The sequence below is a fragment of the Chelonia mydas genome, chromosome 3 (assembly GCF_015237465.2).
Source record: "Chelonia mydas isolate rCheMyd1 chromosome 3, rCheMyd1.pri.v2, whole genome shotgun sequence".
NCBI lineage: Eukaryota > Metazoa > Chordata > Testudines > Cheloniidae > Chelonia > Chelonia mydas.
This window is the reverse complement of record NC_057851.1, coordinates 42,718,078-42,745,932: the sequence shown is the minus strand read 5'-3', so window position 1 is coordinate 42,745,932 and position 27,855 is coordinate 42,718,078. Positions and strand designations below refer to the sequence as shown.

At 39.6% G+C, this 27,855-nt stretch overlaps 1 long non-coding RNA gene across 1 annotated transcript; it reads left to right on the top strand.

The window, feature by feature from the left end:
- Positions 1-7,092: 7,092 nt before the first annotated feature.
- LOC122465331 lies at positions 7,093-26,615 on the top strand. The gene is made up of 3 exons (XR_006290080.1): positions 7,093-7,378; positions 8,441-8,530; positions 26,481-26,615. It is a non-coding gene; the product is annotated as an uncharacterized LOC122465331 (long non-coding RNA).
- Positions 26,616-27,855: the final 1,240 nt, after the last annotated feature.

Here is a 27,855-nt window from a genome sequence, read left to right as displayed (position 1 = left end):
CTACGTTTCTTAATGGAACCCTGTGATAAATAAAGCTAAATACCTACTAGCATTTGGTTATCCATTTAGTGCTTTCCATGTTTTTTCCGTGTAAATTCAGCAAAGTTATTAACGCAGTGCAGTTCTCTCTTTCTGAAATTTGCTATTTTGATTCTTTCATAATAATTTCCTTGCAGAATTCCTACTTATTATTTAAATTTGTTCGCTGAGCTGTCAACATATTCTTCAACTAAGCAACTGTTTTCATTCAGATAAAATTACAATTCACCCTATACTTCCTTTTATTAGGATATTATAAGTGTTTTATTATGGCCAAGTTATCATCATTTGAAAACTGGCTAATTTGCATGTACAATAATTTCTTTTTATAGCATTTTTAATAGTGTGTGCTTATCCATATTAACAGTGTAACAGCTCCATATCACAAATTGAGACAATGTGATACCATTATGAGATATCATGTAAAAATCCATTTAAGGACCTTTTCATACTGCAGATGGATACTGTAGCTCATAATATCTCAGAAGAAGCTGGGTATATACGCTTTAGTTATTATGGTTTGTGATATCCTAGGTTGCAAGTTTTAAGGTCTACCAAAATTGCCTATGCACAATCGAGACTCTATAGTCTTCCATATAAATAAAATATATTTTGAAAAGTCTCTAAACACATACTTTTCAGAAATGGTTGTTATGGTTATTTATAAAAATATGTATTCTCAGCATGTGGAATTCAGAGCCACAGGAAATCATAAATAAAATATTAGAGTTGGATTTAAAAAGCAGATGGACAATTTTATGACCGCAACTAATACATGTATATGTAATAATTGTACACACTAAGATGAGATCATCACACTCCAGCAGAAGTACATCAGCTGATTCACAGAATTTAAGGACAGAAAGGACCATTATGATAATCTAGTCTGACTTGCATAACACAGGTCATGGAACCTCACGCAGTAATTTCTGCATCATACCCATAAACATTTATTTGAGGTATAACATGTCTTTTAGAAAGATATCCAGTGCCGATTTAAAGATTTCAAGTGATGGAGAATCTACCATGTCATAGGTAACTTGTTTGAATGATTAGTCCCTTTGTGACAAAGTTGTATCATATTCTGAATTTGTCTAACTTCTGCCTTCCAGGGTTGTACTGAATTATTTATGTTTCTTTTTGCTAGATTAAAGAGCCCTCTATTAGCAAAAATATTCTCCTCATGTAGGTACTGATGAACTGTGATCAAGTCAACTGTTAACCTTCATTTGGGTAAACTAAACAGGCCGAGTCGCTCACTATGAGACAGTTTTCCAGACCTAAAATTATTCTTGTAGCTCCCTTCTGAACGCTTTCCAACTTTCAACATCCTTTTTGTAATGTGGCTACCAAAACTGAACATAATATTCCATTCATGGTCTCACTAATGCTGTTTACAGAGGTAATGCCAACTCTCTACTCCCTCCCAATATTCCTCTGCTTCTACATCCAATGATTGCGTTAGCCCTCTTAGCTACACATGATTCTGGGAGCTCATGCTCACTCACCTATTCATCATACTTTCTGAGTTCTTTTCAGTGTCTCTGCATTCCAGATACAGTCCCCCATCTTGAAGTGTGACCCATATTTTTTGCCTCTAAATGTCTGAAGTTGCATTTGACTGTTTAAACTGCATGTTGTTCCAATGAACCCACCTTACCAAGCAATCCAGATTGGTCTGTATAACTCTCCAGTCCACATCATTATATCACTCTATCAATTCATGTGCCATCAGCAAATTTTACTAGCAATTATTTTATATTTTCTTCCAGATCAGTGATTAAGATATTGAACAGCATTTGGCCAAGAACAGACCCACAAGAAACATCCACATTTGATGATTCTCCATTTCCAATTATTTTCTAAGATCTATTAGTTAACCAGTTTTTACTGTTTTTTTACTGATTTTATATAGTGTTAATTTTTTAAACAGACTGTCATGTGGGTCTTAGTCAGATGGCTTACAGAAGTCTGTTGTTACAATGAAGGGCTAGAGTCACAAAGAGCGTTGCAACACTCAACACTGCGGCACCTAATTTTGATGTGTCTCGGCACCTGCTGGGATTCACAGACTTTGAGTTAGGCACCCAGGCTCTCTACACTATGCATGGGGAGAGAGAGGCACCCAAGCATGGGATTCACAAAAGCCAGCACACTGAGCGGGGAGACACCTAAGCTAGCCAATAGGAGAGGGGTGAGTCTCAGGGACATAGGGACCTAATTCTGGGCTGGAGGAAAGTGCCTATCTCTGCTTGGGATTCACAGCCACTAACTCTCTCCTGAAGTTGTGTCTTTCTTGCAAGAAAGATGGTGGCACATGCCTAAGTCAGTATTAAACACTGTGGGGGGAGTAAGCCTCCCTTATAGGCACTAAGGTGATTTTATAAATCTCTCCAGGCATCTTTAAAAATCTGGCCCTGAGCACCTAAATTTTTTCCGTAAGAGTCCCTAGCTGCCTATGTTCCTGCCACCGAGCATGCCCACTTCTACCCAGGCAGATGCCTAGAGGTCTTTCTCTCACCAAAGCCCCTGTCAGACACGCCAACTCTCATGAATGAATTGTGAGAGAGGAGATTTCTGAGTAAAATGAAGCCTCATTCATGATCTCGCTATAGAACTCTCAAATATCAGGGTTTATTTTTTCAGCTGTGGCAGCTGGGCCTCCCACTGCCAGCCTGGGAAGTGGGAGAGGGGATCCCAATGCAGAACCCGCCCCCAGGCCAGGGGAGGGTGAAGAACCCTAAGAGGAGCAGAAGTGAGGCTGGAAGAGCTGAACTATGGCCTGGAGGCTGCAGGGGGGCTGAAGTGAAGGTGGGGGCTGATATGGTGGAGGGGCTGTATTGATGGTGGGTTCTGAGCAGATGGGGTGAGTGCTGGGGAGGGTGAACTGAGCGTGGTGGTCACTGGGATGGTGGGCTGAACTGATGGGGTGGTGATGATGGGAGTTGGGGCTGCTGAATTGATGGGGGTTGAGTGGGGACAGAATTGATGGGTGACTGGGAGACGGGATTAAACGCTGGGCAGGAGATGGGCAGATGTGGAGGTGAGAGCTCCTGTTGCAGGGGCCAAAATCACCTTATCCAGTATGTGTGGAAGAGTGGGAAACACTAATTGTCACATGCACAGACCCTGGGGATGGGAAGGGGGGGATCAAAAATCAAGAGACTGACTTAAAAAATACAGTACAATCCTTTTTGAACATCTCATGATTTTTTGGTCCCATCTAATGATTTTGGGGGATCTAACTCATGATTTTTGATCTCTTGAAATTGCACTACTGGCCCCCGTGGGATTCTCAAACTAGGTGTTGTCCTGCTTAACTTGCCTGCAGGGCCTGATCCAGTAGGTGTGCCCAAAACAGCTGTGGAGGAGGCCTCCTTTAGAACCTTTAGCCCAGTGATTAGGGCACTTTCCAGGGATGTAGAAGACTCAGGTCTTTTTTTGGTGCAGTTTAATCCAAGGTCAGTAGCTAATAAAGTTAACACTATCTGTGATTTCATAACAAGTGAGGCCGGTGATCTGCATGAATAACAAAGACACTGCAAGACTTCTGGCTGGGTATGTTGTTAAGCAAGAAACAACGGAAGATCAGGAAGGGCATGCAACTTTGCTGTTTGCATGAGTCCTCAAATGTACAGTACGAGATGTACTTTCACAAAGTTAGATTTGTTCGAGGGTGTCCACCTGAGTCCCAGGATGGTGATGATCTGTAACTTATCCTTCTACAAACCAAAGGTTTGGGTAGGTTCCTTATTATAGTGACTTGTGTTGGTCAATTCACTGTCCCTGTAGATGACTCTTCTTCTGGATCTACACAGAATTTTGTGATAGCTGTAGGGTCCAGTCATAAGGCTGAGCACATACTGCATCTGGCTTTTGGATTCAGAGTGGTGTTGGGAGATTGATGTCTCTGTCTCTGTCATGTAATGATCACTGTCTCCTTCGATTTGAGGTAGTCATGCATGTATCCCATGAGAGACCAGTTTTGACAACTTGTCCTGGAAATTGACAGAACCAGAAAGCTTCCAGTCATTTGTTGAAGGAAGGTGTCATTCATCTGACTGACAACTTTACTGAAAGACAGATAGGATTTTGTCATTAATCTTTTGTTCTCTGCTGCTGTTAGGGTTGTCCTTAAATACTTTCTCTGCCAACTTTGCCCTCGCAGGGTACCACGGCTCACAAATGGTCTGTGACAGATGAAAGTGAGAGGGCAGATATCTAGAGCTCCAGCTGTGGAAGTTGAGTTGAATTTGAATTATGGAAACATACAAAATTTTAAAGATCATACATATACTGTTGCTGTGCAGTAGACAAGGAAAGAGTTCTTTGCTATAATCAAAATGTCTGCCATCTTACACGGCAGAGTGATTCTTGCTGGTTGATAGTTTGGTTTGATAGCTACCTTGAGTTGCTGTCACTGTGAAGGGTGCCATTCTTAAAGAAGCTATTTGGTGGGTTGCTGGGTTTGATAGGCTGTGGGATGCCTCCAGAAGAGTCAGTGGTGTGCATTTTAGTATCCCTAGTTAAGAGAATGTGATCGCCTTTTCAAACTAAAGTGCCCAACTTCTCCTAGATACCCAGGTGACAACTGTGAATAATTTTTTTTACTCCAGTGCTGACCTTGTCACAATTATCTGTGCCTTTGTCAGTTTGAAATTAGATTACTGTTATGTGCTCTACATACTGAGACCACTTGGAAACTGAAGCCAATACAAAATGAGCTGCCCACTTAAATAAGCAGAGCTTTATGTTAGTAGCACATTACACTACTGCTCTGGGAACCACTGACTGCCAATGAGTTTCTGGATGGATTTAATCTATAAAGTCATAAATAGTATTAGACCCATTTATCTGAGAGACCTCCTCTCTCCCTGTGTCATACTGCTGCAATTACAGTCAGTTGGAGATGCCTCAGCTGGAGCTCTCTGATTAAAAGACAGCGAGCTGCCAGCAAGATGTTCTTCATAAGGGGTTCTTGAGTTTGAAAGAAAGTCAATCTGCCAGAACTCTGTTCTATCGACTTTCAAGGCAAGCGGCAAGGTTAATCCTTTTGACCCAGCATTTGGGGCCTGGGAAGATTGAAGGTTAGGGAGATCATGTGGTTTGCTGTGTGGGTTATTTTATCTGCTGGAAAGTATTTTACATTGGAAAGAGCAGTCCACTTTAGCTGAGCTTTTGACATTGAATTATCCCTAGGTGCTCACTACTTACTTACATTTTTAAAATATGAAAAATTAACCTAATAAGAATATGCAGACCACTATAGAAGGGGACTTGAGGAGAGGCTAGGGCATGGCCCATGTCCTTGTGAGTATATGGATTCACGAGTCAAATTCTCAGTATGAAGTGGTGCAGTGGCCATGGCTACTACTTAAGCCTATGGACTATAGTAGTACTATGTTGGTGCTCCACATTACTGGGGTGGATTACACACATACACTCACTCACTCACCCTTATGAAGTTCCCCTGGAGGAGATATATGTATCTGGTGTTCACACAGGGTCTTGGATTTGGTCCATAATAGCGCCTTTGTATTTACTGATCCTAGTTCCTTTGCTAAGCTTCTCTTTTTAACTCTTCTTAAAAGTCTGTGTGGTTGTGGTGATCTTGAGAGTGAAGGGCTGTTATCACCATCTGAAACTACACATAGTGCAGGTGCATGGCGTGCAAGCTTCACTTCATTAATTTTTCAGATAACCTCCATTTAGAGCTGTAATTTATATGGCAAAACTCCAGACCTGGGCTTCTACTGAGCTGACCCAGTTGTGTCAATTTTTGCAAAACTATGTGGTGCTTTGGTGAAGTGGACATATGTTCACAGGTAAGCGAGGAGTTCACAAGTTCATTTCCATTTGTTATCTACTGTAATTCATTACATGAGTCAAGGTCTTGTGAGGTCACAGGCTAATACACTAACTCACAGTGATAGCTGCTAGTTTGCTAGTAGTTTTAAAATAGTCAATAAAGAGTGTATTTTGTACTTCCACCAGTGCAACTCATTGGTTCTAAATGGGATTATTGATGGGAGTTTTGCCTGTGGGAGAAGGGGAGAATATGCATCCTATTATGAAACTCCTTGTTCAGTTGAAATGTTGTTCTAACAATATCTATGGTTTTCTTGTTTGCTCATTCACCATCTTGAAAAGGGAAAATGTACCACAAATCAGAAACTCTATAATGTACCTTTTTTTCCTCTCGTTTCTATATGTTAGTGCAGTGGGTGAATATTTGGTCCCCTTTCTTTCATTTCCCATCCTATGGATTGCATTCAGAGAGATCTCAAAAACACAGTCTACCACAGTGAATAATTTCCTCTTCCTCCTACATTCTTTATGTCTCACTGTAGAAAAAATCTCTAGGGACATTGAGTTTCTATCCACTTCCTCTTCCCCACATACAGACACAAACCACATTCTCAATAAGTGGGTAAATGTTTTGTCCCGTTACAAGATTTTAAAGGCCAAACTTCTGATACTGAGTGGCTTTCAACCTTGAAAAATATTGTTCATTCTTAATATAAATGTCATTTGATGCAGTTTATTACGAAGCCTTGTTTGCTTATAAATATTGCAAAAGAATGCAAGGAATTATTTTGGTTTCAGAGTGAAGGGAGGATTTTTTTTATGAGTTAGTGGGGGAAGTATGGGGAAAAAAAAGCCTTAGAACAGAAAGGCAGCCTTAACAGTGGGGTCACTACTGAGCAACTCTGTGTGTCTAGGTCTGCTTGGATTTCTAAACAGCCCATCACCATCAGAGGCAATGTATAATTAAATCTGAACTGTGTATCTGAAAAGTGGATCTTGTTCATCTTCCTATTTTTAGCTGCTTTCCCAAAGGAGATTGGTCTTAATGGTGGTTATCTGTGAAGGAACATTATAGTTAACACACAGAATCTTAAGAACATCCTTTAACATTAAGGGCCACATTTTACAATTCTGAGGCAGGCAGAGCCTCTGAAGTTGACGGGAGATAGCAGGATTAGGCCCTAAACTTCTATGTGTTTAATTGTTTTTTTTTTATATCAGGTCCAAATGAAAAATGACTTCCCTCAAACCAGCAAATAGTTAATAAGCATAGAATTTATTTCCCTTTCACCAGACAGAGTGATCTGTTAGACATTTCAAATATTGCCTTATCACAATAATAAGTTGTTTATCCTTTTGTTGCAGCATAAGCAAGCAGAGGTGTTTCAACTGATTTAGAAGCTGACATTGAATGAGTGTTGGGTAACCTGTTAATGGAGCTATCTAATAACACAAGGCACATATGCAAAACTAAGCTGAATGATAAAGAACATTCCTGGACAATTTCAAATGCGTGGGCCAAATGTGTGAGGTATTAATGTTACCTAATGAGAAACTCTATTTGCTTAATTAAAATACAATGCCTGTGTGCTAATACAAATCAGAACAGTCAATATGTAGCTAGCAGGCATAAACAAGAGAGGATTACTTTACCTGAAAAAACACATTTACCTTAATTACAGCACTCAAATTCTGAAAAACTTTTCCTAATGAAAATGAGAGAGCTTTATATTAAGAATTGAAGTTAGCATAGTATTCATGAAACTCATTAAAAAAATTAAGCTTCTCATGCAATGATAGTATATCTTTGCCATTTTTCTGAATCCAAGAATGTTGCTCAAGAAACTTTATTCGTGTTTTATTTTAATTAAGCTTTAACTTTGATCTAATTTACTCATGCAGCTACCCTTTGTGACTCTCAGGGGACAAGAAAGATTTTCCTGTAATTTATACTAATGAAGCTGATAATAGAATGATCAGTGCTCTGAAAGGGACAAATTAATCCAAATATAGATACCTGCAGCATGGTAATCAGCAGGAAACACAACAATTTGTCTTTATACAGAAAGTAAAAGTATGATCCTTCAGACTCAAATGCCCACTTCTGAAGCACCACCATAGAGAGGAAAACATATTTTGGCATCAGCATGTCAGTGTTTTTGGCAATGAAATGTTCAGTATGAGGAGTTATTACTTCTGAAGGTGACAATGAACTTTATACAGGCATGACACTTTTCTCACCAGGCACTGGAGCTGGTAAAAAGTTACCCCACCTTATTTGTGATCTAGTATATTTTCCCACCTTGGGAGGTGTTGCAAGGATTTTTGCTGGAGGCCGATCTGATCAGAAGATCTCGGGGAGCCTTACAGTTTACCTCCCGCTGAGTCCCCCTGTTAAGCCCGTCTATCAAAGCTGGATTCCCATAAAAGGACACACACACCAAATGTAAAAGTAAACAACAACAACACTTTATTTAACTAAGGGAAGAGAAAGGAAGAAAAGGGGAATGGATTAACAATACTGGAGATTTGGGTTGACACTTGCACTTACACATACACTCAATGGTACCAAAATGTTCTTCTACCTTTCCAGACATCCACGATGAAGATTGTAGGATCCAGATGACTGAAGACAGCAATGGACTGATGGACACCGACTGTGAATGGCAGATGGAATGAACAGGTATGTATCCCTATCTTAGCTGCTACCCTAACCCGCTTTGTGTCATCTGTGCATATGAGATTAATATAACTAATCGGACCAAGTCTGTGTATGCAAGTCCGCTTTCCCAAAATTAAAGAATAAACAAACCCAAACTAATTAGTATGTAGCCATTGCAGGCCAATAGCTAGTGCCAAGATGGTATCACACCACGAGAGAGAACTGGACACTTGAACCTTTGACAACTTGAAAGCTCCAGAGACCAAGATCCCCGAGCTCCTCCCCCCATACAGTTTTATAGGAAGCTGTTGCCGGGCAAACCTAGTTTCCTGCCTTTGTGATTTCCCACCTTTCCTTTGTACCAAGGAACAAGAACCTGACACAAAATGGAGGTCACCTTGTCCTTTTATCAAAACAAAATGGCCTTTGATTTACAGAACTTTATTTTAACTTTATACACATATGGACATGAACAATTTGGCAGAAATAAACGGGGTTTAAAACCAAAATTAACAGTGTGTAATGTTCTTACAAATGCCTACAGAGTGATGCTTTCACATATATGCTGTATTTCTATATAGCAAATATATTTATTCATTGTCTTTGAACAAGTGAATGAATACCAGGGTGAAAGAAGAAATGAATGATTATACAGGTACTGTATTCCAGAGCTTGATCTAAGAGCAGGAGAATTGTGTGATTCTATCCCAGGGCAGGTAAACACCTCACATCCCATGCAGGAGGTGCAGCTAGCCATGACAGCCAGACTCAGAAGTGCTTCATAGAGCCTATGGATCCCACTGATACAAATGAAAGCTGCTGAAAATCACCTTTGAAAATCAGACCACATACATTTAGATTCCTAAATATGGATTTAGGAGCCTAACATTAGGCAGGCACCCAGAGTTGAGAATTTTAGCCTTAAGACTTTTTTTAAAGTCCAAACATGTTAGAAACCACTCCTAAAGCTGTTCAAGTCTGCTTATCTAAATGCAGATTAATGAAAAACATTTCTCAATATGATCTGTACTAGCGTATTTGCATCCAGTCTCAACCATTTAAAAAAATTGGCTGTGAATACATTTAATTGAGATTACATGATAAATATCATCATCAAATACTTTAAATTTGGTCACTAATGCTAAGGTTGCTAATGGACCTTTTGCTGACAACATGTCAGAGTCAGTTGTGCGGTTTTCCACACGCATCGTTCATGGGGCAGTGAACAGCTGTGCTTCCCCAGAAGCAGATTCGACATAGTAGGTATCTATCTCATGGTTTCCCCTGGCTCTGGTTGAAATGTATCCTGCACCACCTGGTGAGATGTACATTCCCTGGTAGTCAATATAGCTGTGGTGCTTGGAGTTTGGCTGGTGGATGTCAGGCTGGTGGATTTTGCCTCACATGCTCAGGGTCTAACTGGTCACCATATTTGGGGTTGGGAAGGAATTTTCACCTCGGAGTCAGATTTCAATTGCATCAAACTCCATTTAAAGCAAAGCACTAATGGCCTTGTGTCACCAGATCTTTAAATGAACATTAGTCTGTAATTGGTTCACCCATCAGTGTGAACTTTTCATTCACTTGATGTGATAATTACCTTTGGCTCATATTATTTTATCACTACGTTCTCAGAAAACAACCTGATGATTGCATGTAGACTTTTAATAAACAGCTGCACACAAGGCATACTTCATTTGCATTTTATGGGTCCTAGTTCTACATACTTTAGCTTCCGAGTGTGCTCTTCATGGACCTCATTGGGACTAGGAACAGAAATAAGTACTTGTTGTAAAGTGGTCTTGACAGGGTTAACTGGGTTACCCATAGTATTATGAGATGGAGCCATGCTTTACCCCTTCCTTACTTCTGCTGCTAGTTAGTGGGATTAGCTCACTCTGTAGTGATTCAGTTAAATAAAACAGCAAATTCCCATCATTCACTCTTGGGAATAGCCTTTATTTTAGTTGAGTAGTTCCTTTACAAAAGTACTGTAGATGAAAGTAGGGTTTGTGGATCAGGCTGTGTTTGTACCGGGAAGTTATCAACTACCGAGCCCAGGAAATTATAATATTATTGCAGGTAAAATGTTAACTTTGGTGGCTGTAGAAATTCTCTCAATAGAAGAGACATAAGATTGTCACTGTAAAAATATGGATTACACCTACAAACAACTTCAAGATCTTTATCAAGCATTCTTAAAACTACAATACCCACCTGGGGAAGTGAAGAAACAGATTGACAGAGTGAGATGGGTACCAGAAGTCACCTACTACAGGATAGGCCCAACAAGGAAAATAACAGAACACCACTGGCCATCACTTACAGCCCCCAGCTAAAACCTCTCCAGCACATCATCAACGATGTACAACCTATCCTGGAAAACGATCCCTCAGTCTCACAGACCTTGGGAGGCAGGCCAGTCCTCGCTTACAGACAGCCCCCCAACCTGAAGCAAATACTCACCAGCAACTACACACCACACAACAGAAACACTAACCCAGGAACCAATCCCGGTAACAAACCCCATTGCCTACTCTGTCCCCATATCTACTCTAGCAACACCATCAGAGGACCCAATCACATGAGCCACACCATCAGAGGCTCATTCACCTGCACATCTACGAATGTGATATATGCCATCATGTGCCAGCAATGCCCCTCTGCCACGTACATTGGCCAAACTGAACAGTCTCTACGTAAAAGAATAAATGGACACAAATCAGACATCAGGAATGGTAACATACAAAAACCGGTAGGAGAACACTTCAATCTCCCTGGACCTTCTATAACAGATTTAAAAGTAGCCATCTTTCAACAAAAAAACTTCAAAAACAGATTTTAAAGAGAAACTGCAGAGCTACAATTCATTTGCAGATTTAATACCATTAATTTGGACTTGAATGGGGACTGGGAGTGGCTGGCTCACTACAAAAGCAATTTCCCCTTCTTGGTATTGACAGCTCCTCATCAATTATTGGGGTTGGGCCACATCCACCCTGATTGAATTGGCCTTGTCAGCACTGGTTCTCCACTTGTAAGGTAACTCTCTTCTCTTCATTTATGCCTGTATCTGTAATTTTCACTCCATGCATCTGAAGAAGTGGGTTTTTTACCCATGAAAGCTTATACCCAAATAAATATTTTAGTCCTTAAGGTGCCACCGGACTCGTCGTTGTTTTTGTGGATGCAGACTAACACGGCTATTCCTCTGATAATGAATTACATCAAATTTTAATTTCTTCTGCTTGTTTCCTGTTCTTTAAAAATCTATGCTTTATGCTAATTCCTATTCAAAAAGAAAAAAAACCCTCCTAAGCCCTGTTTTTCAGTGAATTCTAAATATGAAGCAGATAGATTTTCTTCTGTCTTTCTGTGCATTTCCAAAAGGAAAAGATCATCTACAAAATTCTTCCTGCAGAGTTTGAAAATTGACACTGCCTGTTGTCTTCTTGAGATATTGAAAATCATTACAGGCTCCCTGCACTAGCTCAATATTGTCCACAGGATGCTAAAATACTCTCCACCCACAAACTCCCTCCAACTAGTTTCCTTCTATATGCAGTAGAATCGAAGCACATATACCTTTGCAAATGCACATGACAATGTCCTTTCTTTCTGGGTTTTTGCACATTGTATTCAACTGCAATTTTATAAGCTTTCCTGGCCCCTATTGCTATATTACTAATGCAATTTAGCATGGATATTTTATTACACAAAATTCCAAACCTTCTAAAAAAAAAGATGGAAGCATCTTGTCAGATCATCTTGGAAATTAGCGGTGAGGCCCATACTAGAAGGACAAATACTATTCTGTCATGATTGATTTGCTAGTTGAGAGTATGATCTGCAATTGCCATGAAATGGCTAACCTGGTAGCATATAAAATGATACCAAGTATTTCAATGTGATGCAATTTGGGTTTATTTTTGTTATTTATAGGAATAATGCCTCTGCTAGGAGGATTAGATTGGTTACTGGCAAACTCTCGTTTGTCTTTATAGTTGTGAATCCCCTTAATCTTTGCCCTTGAGTCCTTTGGGCTTGATTTTGTATTTCATGTACCCTATCTTTTTTGTTATTAATACTGATTTATTTTTAATTTACTTTTCAAGTAAGTTACTTTGAATTTTGTACAAACAAAGCCAGACCACAATTTTATATTTTCAGCTAATCCAATTGAAATTTATTTAATATAGATGACATTACCCTTCTTGACTTTTTAATAATACTTATCACATCTTCATATTTGCAAAGTTATGTGTTCATATTAATTAGCAAATCCCCCTATGCAGAAAGTAGAAGGGTTTCAGAGTTTTCAGTGCAGAATATTAAGGTGAAATCCTGGCCTCATTGAAGTCAATAGGAGCTTTGCTGCTGGCTTTTAGTGGAGTCAGAATTTCGTCCTTAATGTGGCTCTTTCTCCACTTTGCATGAGGTTGGGGGCCTTTAAATTCAGAGACTACGTGGAGAAATGGATATATAAATATGTACATGGTTCTGTAGATTGGAAGAAGTTAAGAGGTGGCGCCATACTGCAGTGGTACATTTTCAAAAGTTGTTTCAAAAGGCATCTTGCAGTCCCTGAACTCCCAGACACACAACAACTCTAGGAGCACTTGCTGATGCAGTGTGCTGCCACATCACTTCCTCTGAAGGCTATGACTAAAAGTCACAATTTAGACTATAATCCTGGAATTTTCATCATTTGAAGCACAACTCTTATTAACTCTAAGGAAACTACATATATAACCTCCCAATTGTATTATTGGTAAAAGAGACTCTTTAAGATGTAGTCAGAAACTTTGTTTTGTCTTTAGATGATTATTTTTCCTTACTGAATTTTTCCTTTCTGCCACCACCATGAGATTCCTTTAAAGCTGACACAGCAGAAGTGGATCTTGAGAGAAGGGATTTGAAAGAGGAAATAGCCTTGCAATGATTGCAGGGGAGAGCGTAAAGGTCTATATGAAAGAAGAGGCTGAGACGTAGGTTGAAGAAACTGATAAGTGGGCAATGGGGCTGTCCTAGTGGCTGGCAGCATAGCCATCTCTGGCTCAGAGAATCTCTCTCTTGGAATGTCAGTGTTCACATTACAAAAGTACTGTATTAAAATGAGAGCAAAGTGTTGGCATACAAGGAGATATTGTCAAATATATTAGCAGGCTGGGGGATATCTTCAGATGACCAAGTGTAGACTCTTTTGTCACAGACCTCGCCCATTACCTTCTTCACTTTTTTCATTCATGGTTTCATTTAAGGTATTAATCTATAAGGAAAATAAAATTTAATAGTCATTCTAAGAACATTATGGGAGGGAGGTGGATGTTTCTTATTTTCCTTCTTGGCTGGGTCACAATGCCATTTTTTCTCTATGATCATTTTTTAATGTTAAACTTTTTTATCTCTATTTTCATTTCTTTTTCACATGGTTGTTTTTTGTTGTCTGATCCAATTTTATTTATAATAATAACAAACTGTGTATATTCAATACACCTAATAGAACTAAGAGAAAACAAACTGACATTATTATCCACTTTAAGCACATTCAGAAAGGTACATTTTGCTTGCCTTTGCTGTGAAACAGTCATTTTCTGATTTGTAATGCTGGCAGAGGCCACAGTTTTAGGTTTATCAGTTACTGCACTCAGTCTAAGCCAATAGGCTGCCTCTTTGATCATTTGCTGCAACTTTCGAAATATCAATGCAGAGAGCCCAGAGGTATTCTGGTTGGATCAGATTGCCAGCTTAAAAATATTTGACTCCTTGCTTGATGGTGGCACTTCACTAATAAGCAAGAAGTATGACAAATGCTTATGTTGGCACAGAAAGCCCACTAAGTAATGCTTCTATTTTACTCTCCGTGAACTTAAGAGTGAACCTGCCTTCCATTACACATTATTTACTGGTTCTAGGCAGACATAAAATACAGAGGCCTCAGAAGGAATAGGTGCAGCGACAAGAACATTTAAACAATAAATGACATTACCTCAAACAGATTTTATATCAATGAGTAGTGAAGGATCCTTTAATGAACTGTCTTGTACTAATATTGCAATTGTGTATATTGGTACCTGTCGAGTGCCATAAATATACAAAGTACTTTACCAGCACATATGTTGACAAGGGTCAAGTCATGAAGCACTTTCAGTCTGACTCAGAAAAATACAATATGGACCAATGGTTACGGCTCATGTCTAGAAGCAGATGTTGAAGAAAGCACCTAACAGAGAAAAAAGACTTTAAAAGTGGGATTTGGCTAATAACAATTGGTAACTTGGTATTTAATCAGACTAATAACTATCCATAAAATCTGTATACAGAAATAAGGTATCCCAAAAGAATCCAGATTGGTAAAATGACATATAATACTACTTATCTCTTATATAATGCTTTTTATTCCTAACTATCAAAGTGTTTTTAAAAGGAAGATAAATATCTTTAACCACATTTTAAGGAGAAAATGAGGCACAGAGAGGTAAAGTGACTTGTCCATGTCTATGTATACAATAATCTTCTGATGTTTATTTAATAGTTGCACATTTTAATGTATTCCCCTCAGGTTGTTGGGCTCTCTGTGCCTAAACCTTCCGAGTCCTCCTTAAATTGGCTTCTCGTCAGACTTCACAGTTTCTTGTAGTTAATGAAAAAAGGAGTACCTTAGTCTCTAAGATGCCACAAGTACTCCTTTTCTTTTTGCGAATACAGACTAACATGGCTGCTACTCTGAAACTTGTAGTTAATGAGAAGCACAAAGACTACCTCATCCACATACCCACCCCTGTGTTACCTGCCTGTGTGTAATAGGTTAGCAACCACATTCCCCTTGAAAGTGTTTACCACTATTTTCCCCCAGTGTAAGTGAGAATCAGCCCAAACAAAAGCCATTCCAGAAAATATTTATTTAGAGATGCAGTACAGGAAACATAAAATAAATGAAATAATTAACACCTGACAGGAAGTCTAAGAAACAATCTTACAAATTACATTATATTGCAAAACTTCAGAGACAAAATGTTGTGTTGTATGGTTCACAACATCATTGTTTTGTGATGGCCTAAACTATTTTTCATTGTTCCTCCCAGATAGCATACCTAATCTATGGTATAGATAAGGCTGTCTTTTGGAAAATGTACCCACCTCCTGTGTCTGTGTCTCTGGATTTACCTTTTCTACTGGCAGAAAATACTATTTTCTGCCAGTCATTTCACAGGAAGAGAGCTTGTCTCTTGCACGGGAGAGGCCAGCACTTTCAAGACTGATTTTAGACAAGACATTCAGTCTAGATTCAGCCAACCAATCCCTGTGTGGAAGAGGCTTCCCCTTCTCCCCTGTGAGCAGACTTTGTGAAAGCAACTTGGGACTCTTGCTTTCCTTAATGGAGATTATCCCTATCACTGACATTTGAAATCCCCAAGTGCCACACAGGTGAGGGGATTGGTGGAGCACTCTCTTCCCTCAAAAATTCCTTCTTTCAGTTAGCCTTCCACTGGTGACCTGTACCCTGGCCTCTGCTGTGGACATTGTCCCTTATGTCACTATTTTCTTTAAAAAAGGAACAACAAGATGTGTAGATGACAATAAAACTAGCACATGATCTGTTACTGTTGTAATCCTCATCCTCATCCTCTTTGAGCTGAAATCCCTTGACTGCAGAATTTAGCCCTTTGTTTATTGCCATGCTATGTTAAATCATACTGTCTCCTCAGGACAGGAGTCTGTCAATTGATTGAAGACCCATGCATACCTGTGGCTCTGTGTAAATACTTGCAGCCTAATCTGTAGTTTTAAAATTAATCTTAATTTGGCATGCAGCTGCCTGAGGGGGTTTGGCCCCCAGATCAGCTACAGGAATGAGGTTGCCATTTGAATGAGGACCCTGAGGAGCACACGAGGCAAAATTCAATACTTTTGTTTGCAATTTGATTAACAAGCAATGTAGGATTTCACACACTGCAGTACAGCGAAGAAGAGAGAGATAATACAGAATACTTCATCCCTTGCAAAGATACCCGACAGTCAGGTGGGTATTAGCATATCAATCACACCTTTCCCTAGTAGGGATTATCTTTTATAACATTGATGCCCTCTTTATTTCATGCATATTTATATGTCTCTTAGCCACTTTTTTCCTTATCTAAGCTTCTACATCCCATATCTTTGGGGGTTCACACTGTTAATTGGTTATTTACTTAGTGATCACATTGTCATTACCATTTACATCAATTAGTTGCTATGGTGTTTCTATGGTATTCCCACAGTTTATACATACAAGTTTTGGTTACAGTTACTCCTTAAACTTACCCTAAAATACCAATAACATTGATTTTGTACCTTTTACCAGTTAATTGCTTTATGATTTGCTTAATCTTGTAACTTTCTGCCACTGGCCTGTCATTTCCTCATGTCAAGCTAAACCTATCCCTTAATTAGCATTGCTAAGCAAACTGCCTTATAGGTCTTGGGCCCATTGGTTTTCTATTTGCATTACATCATTAATCAATACCTCACTTAATTATAAATATATATTTAAGGCTACATACTCATAATTAGCAGTGTATGTGATTTAATCTCATCTTGTATGTATAGTCTTATGGAAGACTACGATTTTTTGTTAGAGCTAGGATAATTAGATTTTGAGGAGATTCGTTTCCCTGTTTCATTTCATTACATGAGATCTCCCTCACCCCGCATTCCAACAGTTCTTGTGGTGCTGCATTATATTCTCATTTCATAATGGTATTTTGCAAAATGTTTCCTTATGGAAAACAGTGCCTCATTCTTTTAGATATCAGGTATTTAATGGGATATGGAGGGAAGATAGGGTTAGGCATATAAAAGGGCAAGGGATGTTTCATTAGCCCCTGGGCTCTCTATTTGATCATCAGTTGTTTTTTGCACAGGGCTAAGCCTGACTGTCAAGGTTCCTTCCCCATTCTGAACTCTAGGGTACAAATGAGGGGACCTGCATGAAAGACCCCCTAAGCTTATTCTTACCAGCTTAGGTTAAAAACTTCTCCAAGTTACAATCTTTGCCTTGTCCTTGAACCATATGCTGCCACCACCAAGCATGTTAAACAAAGAACAGGGAAAGAGACCACTTGGAGACGTCTTCCCCCAAAATATCCCCCCAAGCCCTACACCCCCTTTCCTGGGGAAGGCTTGATAAGAATCCTCACCAATTTGTATAGGTGAACACAGACCCAAACCCATGGATCTTAAGAACAATGAAAAATCAATCAGGTTCTTAAAAGAAGAATTTTATTCAAAGAAAAGGTAAAAGAATCACCTCTGTAAAATCAGGATGGTAAATACCTTACAGGGTGATCAGATTCAAAACATAGAGAATCCCTCTAGGCAAAACCTGAAGTTACAAAAAGACACAAAAACAGGAATATACATTCCATCCAGCACAGCTTATTTTACCAGCCACTAAACAAAAGGAAATCTAATGCATTTCTAGCTAGATTACTTACTAATTTAACAGGAGTTGTAAGGCTGCATTCCTGATCTGTTCCTGGAAAAAGCATCACACAGACAGACCCTTTCTTCCCCACCCCCTCCAGATTTGAAAGTATCTTGTCCCCTCATTGGTCATTTTGGGTCAGGTGCCAGCGAGGTTACCTTAGCTTCTTAACCCTTTACAGGTGAAAGGGTTTTGCCTCTGGCCAGGAGGGATTGTATAGCACTGTATACAGAAAGGTGGTTACCCTTCCCTTTATATTTATGACAATGACTGAAATGAATATTCCCAGATGCCATTACAAAACGATGGCTTCCACTATAAACACTTGTTTCTGAATCCAATTGAATTCCACACTGGGGCAAAAATCCTAAATCCGCTACAGATGAAAGCTAGGGTTTCAGCACAGAGAATTGCAATAGAATGAATTAATTTTGCTCTCTGTACAGAACAGTCTAATTTTACACTTCCTATGGTTGATAAGATAACCCATTGGTGAAGATAAAGATACTCCCTGTCATGCTTTAAGGATTCATTTTACTTTTTATTACTCCTTCTCCCTCCCACACCTCACCAAAGGAAAGCAGAAAAGGTCCTGGTGTTCTCACAATGTTTGATTCTACTCAGTATATTAGAATGACTACATAAAAGCAATTTTAGATGCTGAGGAGACAGATTTTTAGAACACTGAATGAGACGTAACATCAAGCGTATTGCAGTAAAACTACATATTTTAACATATAGGGCTGATGCCACTCTACTAAAGTCAATGGTGTTGTATGTAACGGCAGAATTTGGCCCATTAGCTCCAGCTTTCAATGGCTGCTAGAATTTATAAAACTTAAAAATACAAAATCTTTGGCAAATCTTTTTACACTTTTACATTATTTGTGTTCTATGCTGTACATCATGGGGTCAGATATGCCATTATGACACAACCCTGAGGAATGGGAAGTACAGAGTTGTATTGTCCCATAGGGAGCTCTGGGAGGGATTATGCTTCAGGAGGTACAATGCCTTCAGCAGCTGCAGGAGGCATGTTTAGCATACTTATCCCTCATGATGGTGCTGCAACATTCCCTTCTCTATGACTGATCAGTTCTTTCTTTATTCTCTGTGTTTGTGTATGTGAAACGCTGTCTCCTCCTCAGCCCTCCCAAACCTTTGGCCTCTCTCCAATGGGCTGACCCTGGCTTGGGAGTGGGGAAGTCTCCTTGGGTTATTGGGTTTTTTTTTTTTTTTTTTTTTTTGCACCTGCACAGAAGCCAATGACTAGGGCTCTACCAAATTCATGGTTCATTTTGGTCAATTTCATGGTCGTAGGATTTTTAAAATAGTAAATTTCATTATTTTAGCTAGTTAAATCTGAAATTTCATGGTGTGGTAATTGTAGGGGTCACAAGGTTATTGTGTGTGGAGGGAGGGGGGGTGTCACGGTTCTGCTACCCTTACTTCTGCACTGCTGCTGGTAGTGGCACTGCTTTTAGAGCTGGGCAGCTGGAGAGCAGTGGCAGCGGTCATAAACGCACACAAAAGACCAGATTTCATGGAGGGAGAGCAGATTTCATGGTCCCTGATGCATTTTTCATGATCGTGAATTCGGTAGGGCCCTACCAATGACAATCTCACCCCATATATTTGCACATATAAACGTATGGCACATTTTATAAATTGGTTTAAGCTAACTTTTCCTTACGTTTTGTGATTACAGCAACTAAAACATCTGTCTGCAGAATTATATAGACAGTATAATAAAGGAAATGAGATGTGTAATTACTATATACAATAAAACCGCAATTCTCCTGAAATAATAATCTGCCTTTGGGTGTAGTTTGGGAGGAGACTGGATTGTCTATAATGCATTCAAGCGTAGATCATTGGGCAGCTAGGATTACAACTAAACAATACATTGCTTTCCAGTGAAAGAAAACAGAAAGATATGATTTTATATAGTATTCACTCATAATTACTGAATTTATTCATCTTTACTCTTACCATGTAGCAAATCTGCTACAGTCAAAAATCATGAAAACGATGTCATGGCAAAATGTATTTTGTCTCGTTTTCTTTTCCTTGAGTTACTGCTACCAGTGCACTGTGCATCTCAGAATAGGTCTGTTGGCTCAGATCATCTGTCACAATCGGATTCCTCATGAGCTGAAGAAATCAAATTACAGAGAGTAATGAAAGAAACTGAGTGTTGGCGCACAAGGTCCCATACTGCAGGTTAGGAATGAAGCTTTCTTTATGATATTTTAAAGTGAATTTAGTGCTTGTGAAAGCTGCTGGATTGATATTTTCAAACAGGGACAGAACACAGATATTATCCTCAGACCAGGTGTAGGTACAGCAGTGCCAGACCACCCTGCCACTGTGCTTTAACAGCTTGGGAGCCCACCTCCATGAGTGAAAGGGAAATTCAGCCTCTGGCGCATTTGGTCTTTGGCCTCTCCACTGAGACTGCTAACAAGGTTTTCAATTAGTTTCAACTGTAGTGGTTGTTTTTGTGATGTGGAACTATGCTTTGAAGGACATTAAACAGGACCAGTTGTAGCTGGCAGAGTTTCTGACCCCAACTGCTACTGCTGGTACAGGGGGTAGAAGGGAGTGGGGCACACAATCACTGGAGACTAGCTAGGCTGCAGCCATGTTGGTAGAGTGCCAACCCTAGCCCTGGCTGCTTCTGGTCCCTAACTGGTGGGTGAGGGGAATGGCTGGTCCAGTGGCTTGCAGTCTTGGGGCAGAAGGCGGGTAACAGTCATAGCTTTGCAGTATTCAGAAAATGATCAGACTCTAGGTGGCTGCCAATCCATCTCCTCTCTAATCTGAGAGCATAGGAGGGAGAGAGAAAACAATATGAAAACAAAAACAACCCCCCTGCTCCCCTGTTGGAAAAATTAAATGTTGATCCACAGATTTGGAAAGCTAGGTTAGGTCTATGATACTTATCACGAGGGATAAGTACTCTAAACAGCTACAATACCTTACAGGTTTCAGAGTAGCAGCCGTGTTAGTCTGTATCCGCAAAAAGAAAAGGAGGACTTGTGGCACCTTAGAGACTAACAAATTTATTTGAGCATAAGCTTTCGTGAGCTACAGCTCACTTCATCGGATGCATTCAGTGGAAAATACAGTGGGGAGATTTATATACATAGAGAACATGAAACAATGGGTGTTACCATACACACTGTAACCAGAGTGATCACTTAAGGTGAGCTCTTACCAGCAGGAGAGCAGGGGCGTGGGGGAAAACCTTTTGTAGTGATAATCAAGGTGGCCCATTTCCAGCAGTTGACAAGAATGTCTGAGGAATAGTGAGGGGTGAGGGGGGGATAAACATGGGGAAATAGTTTTACTTTGTGTAATGACTCATCCACTCCCAGTCTTTATTCAAGCCTAAGTTAATTGTATCCAGTTTGCGATTTAATTCCAATTCAGCAGTCTCTCGTTGGAGTCTGTTTTTGAAGTTTTTTTGTTGAAGTATTGCCACTTTTAGGTCTGTAATTGAGTGACCAGAGAGATTGAAGTGTTCTCCAACTGGTTTTTGAATGTTATAATTCTTGACGTCTGATTTGTGTCCATTTATTCTTTTACGTAGAGACTATCCAGTTTGACCAATGTACATGGCAGAGGGGCATTGCTGGCACATGATGGCATATATCACATTGGTAGTTGTGCAGGTGAACGAGCCTCTGCTGGTGTGGCTGGTGTGATTAGGCCCTATGATGGTGTCCCCTGAATAGATATGTGGACACAGTTGGCAATGGGCTTTGTTGCAAGGATAGGTTCCTGGGTTAGTGGTTCTGTTATGTGGTGTGTGGTTGCTGGTGAGTATTTGCTTCAGGTTGGGGGGCTGTCTATAAGCAAGGACTGGCAAGAAACTCCCTGAAAAAGGACAAGAACAAATCCGCACAGACACACCCCTGGAACCCCGACCTGGGGTATTCTATCTGCAAGGGAGAATTTACAGAGAGGAGGGAAGGAGTAGGGACCACTTCCTGACATTAATTACATATTAAGGAAAAAGAAAATACTTAAGACAAGAATAATACCCCCACTTGGATACTAAATACAGCAAATCAGAATCTGTAGACACAAAAGTGAGGAATATGTGAGTGAACAGTGTATAAATGAGGATATTGAGGAATTCTGTGATAATATTAGTAAGGGAATTGTAAAGCCCGCCATCTAGTTATTCCTAGGATACCAATTCTAAAGATAGGAAAAGTGTACATTGGTGGAACAAGGAATGTGACAAGAAAATTAAAGAAAGGAACAATGCATATAAGTAAGCATAAACTACACTAAATGGTGAGGACTTAACGACATATAAAAAAGTGAAAGCTCAAAAGCTTGTCTTTTTCTTCAACAGAAGTTGGTCCAATAAAAGATATTACCTCACCCACCTTTTGTCTCTCTAATATCCTGGGACAAACACAGGTACAACAACAGTGCATATAAAAAATGAGACAGTTGCATAAAGGGCTATAAAAAGGGCAAAAAGAGAAAGCTGGAGGAAATACTGTGTGGGAAAGTAAATAAATATATCAATATATCAGTGGTATACAAGCAACTTCAGACAATGAATGGAATAAAGAGTAAGCAGAATAAAGACCAACCTTGCAGTGGAAAGCTATAGAGTAATAAGCCCCAGCAAAGAAAAAGCAGAAATTCTGTCCACCATGTTTCGAAATGTCAGTAATAACAAGAATCAGAGGAAAGAAATTAGAGAAAGGAAAATAATATTCCTTAATGATGAGATGATGAAGAGGTGGGAGGAGGATGTGCATTTTATTTTAAATGAAAACTTCAGTATGAGGCAACTCCACAAAGCAATAATAAGGACCAAAAGCACTGCACCAGGCAAGGATGAAATAAGCTTTGAAATGCTCAGACCATCTAGATGATGAAAGCCTCAGGGTAATATTAAAATTATACAATAGCGTATGGAGGAAAGATGAAGAGCCTAGGGACTGTAAAAGTGCAATTATTGCTTTAGTGAGGAAACCAGGCAAGTGCGCTATTGCCCTCTCAACATGTTGGGATGGTGCCAAATTATTATGAATTGTGATTGATATGAATGAATGTGGTAACCATGAGTTTGGTATGGCTTGCTATGTCTGAATTTGCTAGAGGATTCTGGGAGCAGGATTCTCTTAGCATCAGATAGTTGGTGTGGAAATTTACTGCGAGTGATTAGAAACCCTATTTGCGTGTATGTTTCAACATCGAACATTGGAATATATCAGGCAGGGGACCAGCTTACCAAAGTAAAGAAGACATAAAAACATGCGATCAGTGGGCTTGGTACAGGCTGACCCAGGTCAAAATGACCTCTCTGGATGGCATCACGCTAAGAGCTCAAGTGAATGATTGATGAGAGGGTAAATGTTGATTGAGCTTTGTTCTGTGTCTGTTTTGCAGCCCCTTCCAAAATATTGGGGCAAGAACCTGTCAACCCTCAAACTGATAACTGGGGATTCTTAAGTAATCAATATAATTAATACATAACCTAAGATCATTCTATAGAAAGAAAACAAGTCCCCATCTAGAATCGGTAGATATACCTGCTTTGTTTGCCAATCAAGATACTGTGTAAGGTCAGCATAGTTACTGAGGGTTTATGCTTGGGGAATTGAAGCTTATTAGGGAGATGTATTATGTAACCTTTACTGCTTGTGTGATTCTTTCTCAAATAAATTACTATGCATTAAGTATATTGTTCCCAAATCTTCACTGGTACTGGTAACTATCTGGCCAGCTGTGGACTGTTAAAGATCCATTTCAACAGCATGTATAGGTAAAAGTATGGAAAAACTGGTGACTGAGAGATTAGAAACAGACGTAGAAAGAAAGAGGTTCATAGATGGAATGCAAACTGGGTTCAGAAGAGGTAGGAGTTTGACTGCCCACATTGAATAGATAGAGTCAGAAGCTCTAAAAAGCTTGAGAACCAAGGAGTATGTGATAGTAACCTTTCTGGACATAGAAAAAGTCTACGATGTGTTCTGGAGAAAGGGACTATTATATAAAGTGCAGGGTGAAAATAACATTCCACACTTACCGGTATGGAGGCTGGCTCCGGCCCCCGGAAGGGGCAGAGCCTTGGGCAGAAAGGTCCCCCAGCCAGCCCATCCACACTGCCTGGCCGCACCACCCGGGACTCCAGCGGTGATTTAAAGGGCCTGGGGCTCTGGCCACTGCTGTGGTAGCGTCAGCAGCAGCTGGATCCTCGGCCCCTTTTAAATCACAGCCCCAGGGCAGCTTCTTCTTCCCCCCCCCGTCATGTTGGCAGCCTGGGTGCGGGGCAAAAGGGGCGATGACGTTAAAGCGCTGATGCGGCAGCGCTTTATGCAGGGTCCTTTGCCACAGCAGCGCTTTAATGTTGCTGCCCCTTTTGCATCCCTCGCCTCCTCCCCCTCATTGGTGGCCCTGCTGGTAGGGATCCAGTGCTTTAATGTCTGCTGAGTACGAGCCGGTACCAGCGGCCCCTTTTTACCAGTACGCCATACTGGCTTACTTTCACCCTTGGTAAAGTGGCAACCATGGGTACTGCAGGAAGAAGGTACAGATGGATATGGGATTTCCTAAGCAAAAGAATTATATAAGTCTGGGTAGAGAAGACCTTTTCCTCCATTTATTCCATTACAAAGGGAACTCACGGGGAGTCTCATTAGTGCAGTCCTTTTAAACCTCATGATAAATGATCTTCCAAAGGAGATGAGCGCAGGAGTAAGCATCATATTATTTGCTGATGACTGCATCATAGGGACCAAAAGAAGAAACTTTGAAAGTGCCACCAAAAGAATCAATTATGCACTTCAAAGGAGTACAGTATGGGGAAACAGGTCGGGGCCTCCAGTTCTTCATTGACAAAATTAAGGGAATGATCTTGACAACATGGAAGATTCAAAAGGACGTAAAATTATATATATATGATCAGCAGATAATTATAGTAAAAATATCTTTGGTGTGATATTTGATAACAAGCTTACCTGAAGGAATCATATTGAAAGTATTATAGATTAGTGCAAAGGAAGAATCAATTTACTTAAAAATGTACCTGGAACCTCCTGTGGAATGGATAAGAAAACAGGGATAATGCTATACAGAATGCTGATCAGACCTATTATTGACTATGCCTCTCAGGCCTTCAAGTCTGCATCAAAAACAAATTTGAGAAAAGTAGAATGTATCGAAGTATAGACATTGCGTCTAGTATGTGGTGTTTTCATTACTACGCCTCTGTGTAATGCAGATAGCAGCCAGAGAAATGCCTATCACTCTTAGACTGAAGCTCCTAAATGTAACCTTTTGGGCCAAAGAATTAAGTAATAGTGAAGATGATAATACTAAGCTAATATATACTGATGGCTGGGAATTAAGTGGAGACTGGGTAGGACAAAAACCTCAAAATTCTTCATGTAGGTAGGGTAGCGAAATGGATAAAGGATCTCAGTGAAAAGAAATACTTAAAAGAGGAGAAAATCGATAGTTATGGGAAAATATTCTATTACTGGGAAACCACCCCTTCAGATAGACATGTCATTATATAATAAAATAAGCTAAAGAAGAATGATAAATATACAGGATATAGCAAATCAGTTTGTCTGTGATAACTGGGGACACTGTCAAATGTAGCCTGGTGGCTGCAAAGAGGAAGAGTGGGAGCAGTTTTCTGTGTGCTCATGTTTGGACTCAAGAAAGCCATATAAGGCTAACTAACTTTAGCTTCATCTTAATATCTGAGCTAACTGCGATATTGCTGGAACTAACTTGGACCTTAGCTGTGTGGCCATATAGTGTGGCCATTCTGTCTGATTCCTTATCAGGGTTACAGGCATTATACAAAGGGAAGTCTGACAGCATAAACAATATACTTAATGAAATATTACTGCTAACATCCAAATTTGCACAATTAGATGTGACCATAGTAATAGCATGGATCCCTGTGCATGTAGGGATAGCTGGTAATGAATTGGCGGACAAAAAGGCAAAATTATGCTATTAAGCATAAACAAGTTGACTTAGAGATCTCCTTAAGCAAACTAGAATTTAAACTTAATCAAAAATTAGATAAATAAGGAATGGCAAATACTATGTGTGGGCACATGAAATGAAGGGGAAAAAAATCTGTGAAGTCGGCCCAACAGTTGAAAATGTTGATATAAACCAAGGCCCTGAGAGGAACAGTAAAGTGGCTCTATTCAGAATTTTAACAGGTCATTGTGAATGTCTAATAAACAAACATAATGATGGATTATGTTAAACGTGTTCAGTCCAGGAGAAAATAGATCATCTCCTGTGTAATTGTAAAGACTGTACCAGTGAAATGAGATAGTTATATGGAAAACTCAGAGGCCCTGGAGTAACAAAAAGTCTTCTTTTTGCAATACCTATCTAGAATACATGGAAAATGGGAGCCAATTAAAAAAGCTATTCTGCAATTCTTTAAAAATACTGGAAAAGGCAACAGACTTTAAGTCGTAACCTATCTATCAAATCCAGTGAATGGTGGTCATAGACTCAGGAAATGAGTCTGCTGAGCCACTAAACCCAAGAAGAAGAAGAAGAAAGAAGGGAAACACTGAGGAGAAGAAAGCCTGAACTCCAGCTGGAAAGGGCTGAGACTGGTGGCTTGGAGTAGAGCAGACTGGAAAACAGAAAGGGGTCTGTGTGTGGCAGAAGAACCAGGGCTAAGTATTGGCTTTTGTATTATGGTGATGGACTTTATTTTGGGGACACTCTGGGGATGGTTGGAACCTTTTATTATTAAGGACTCAGAGGACTGTTGAATCTTATCTATTATTAAACCAGCCCCAGGTGGGGTTCTGTTAAACACAACAGACTGTGTGGAGTACGTAAGAGACCCACAAGAGAGAGCTAACAGAAGAAGCGTGCTGGAAAGTGACCCCCTGGTCATGAGGGGATGTTCAATAAGTAGCCATCCCATTACAGTTACCCACCGACTATTATTTATTACCTTATGTTTACATCTATATAAACTTTCAGCCTATCCCATCTATATTAAATTTAAGTTTCTCTTAGAATACCAATGTTAACTACTCATTCACCTATGAAACCAAAAAAATGTTTCAAATTGGCTTTATTCTTCCTAGATTTTGTTACCTGGTCTATGTCTGCTGTCAAGATAAGTAGAAGGTTTATTATTATTATTATTATTATTTTATTATATACTTTAAATTTCTATAGTACTATTTTATACTTGAAAAAATATTTTTAAAAATACAGAAGTGGACCTTTTCAGATCTGGTTAATGCCAGATGAATTTTGGCAAATGTTTTTACAGCTTTTGTTTTTATCATACAGTCTCAAGTTTTATATTACTTTCATGCATTGTGAAACCACATTTGTCTTCCAAGCCATCCAAAGGTTTTATTATATACTACCAAGCAGGAGTCTTGTTACAGACTACTAAATGATCTCTTGCACCTAGAGGCTTGAATTCACTTTCATTGAAAGAAATGGGAGTTTTATCATTGACTTCATTGGAAGCAAAATTGAACCCTAAGCCAGCAGAGGCTGGAAGCACTGTGAAGATGACTCATTTCTCATGCGGGAGATAATGTGAAAGGAAAGGAATCATACTACTCAATAACAACTGCTAGCTAGCCCTCCTTGAGAGACCTTGAAAGTACTCTGAAGGAAGCACAGTACAGGCCTCTCAGTCTGGTACACTTTGGTGATATGAAGCCTGTGGTCAGTAGTCATGACAGGGATAATATAGAAAGGTAAACATTTAATTCTATATCCAAATACATCCTTCTTCCTGCAGATGATACTTCTGGGAGAATTCTGTGCCAAACATTTAAAAATTCTGCAACAAAAAATTAAAAATTCTGCACACAATATTTTAAAATTC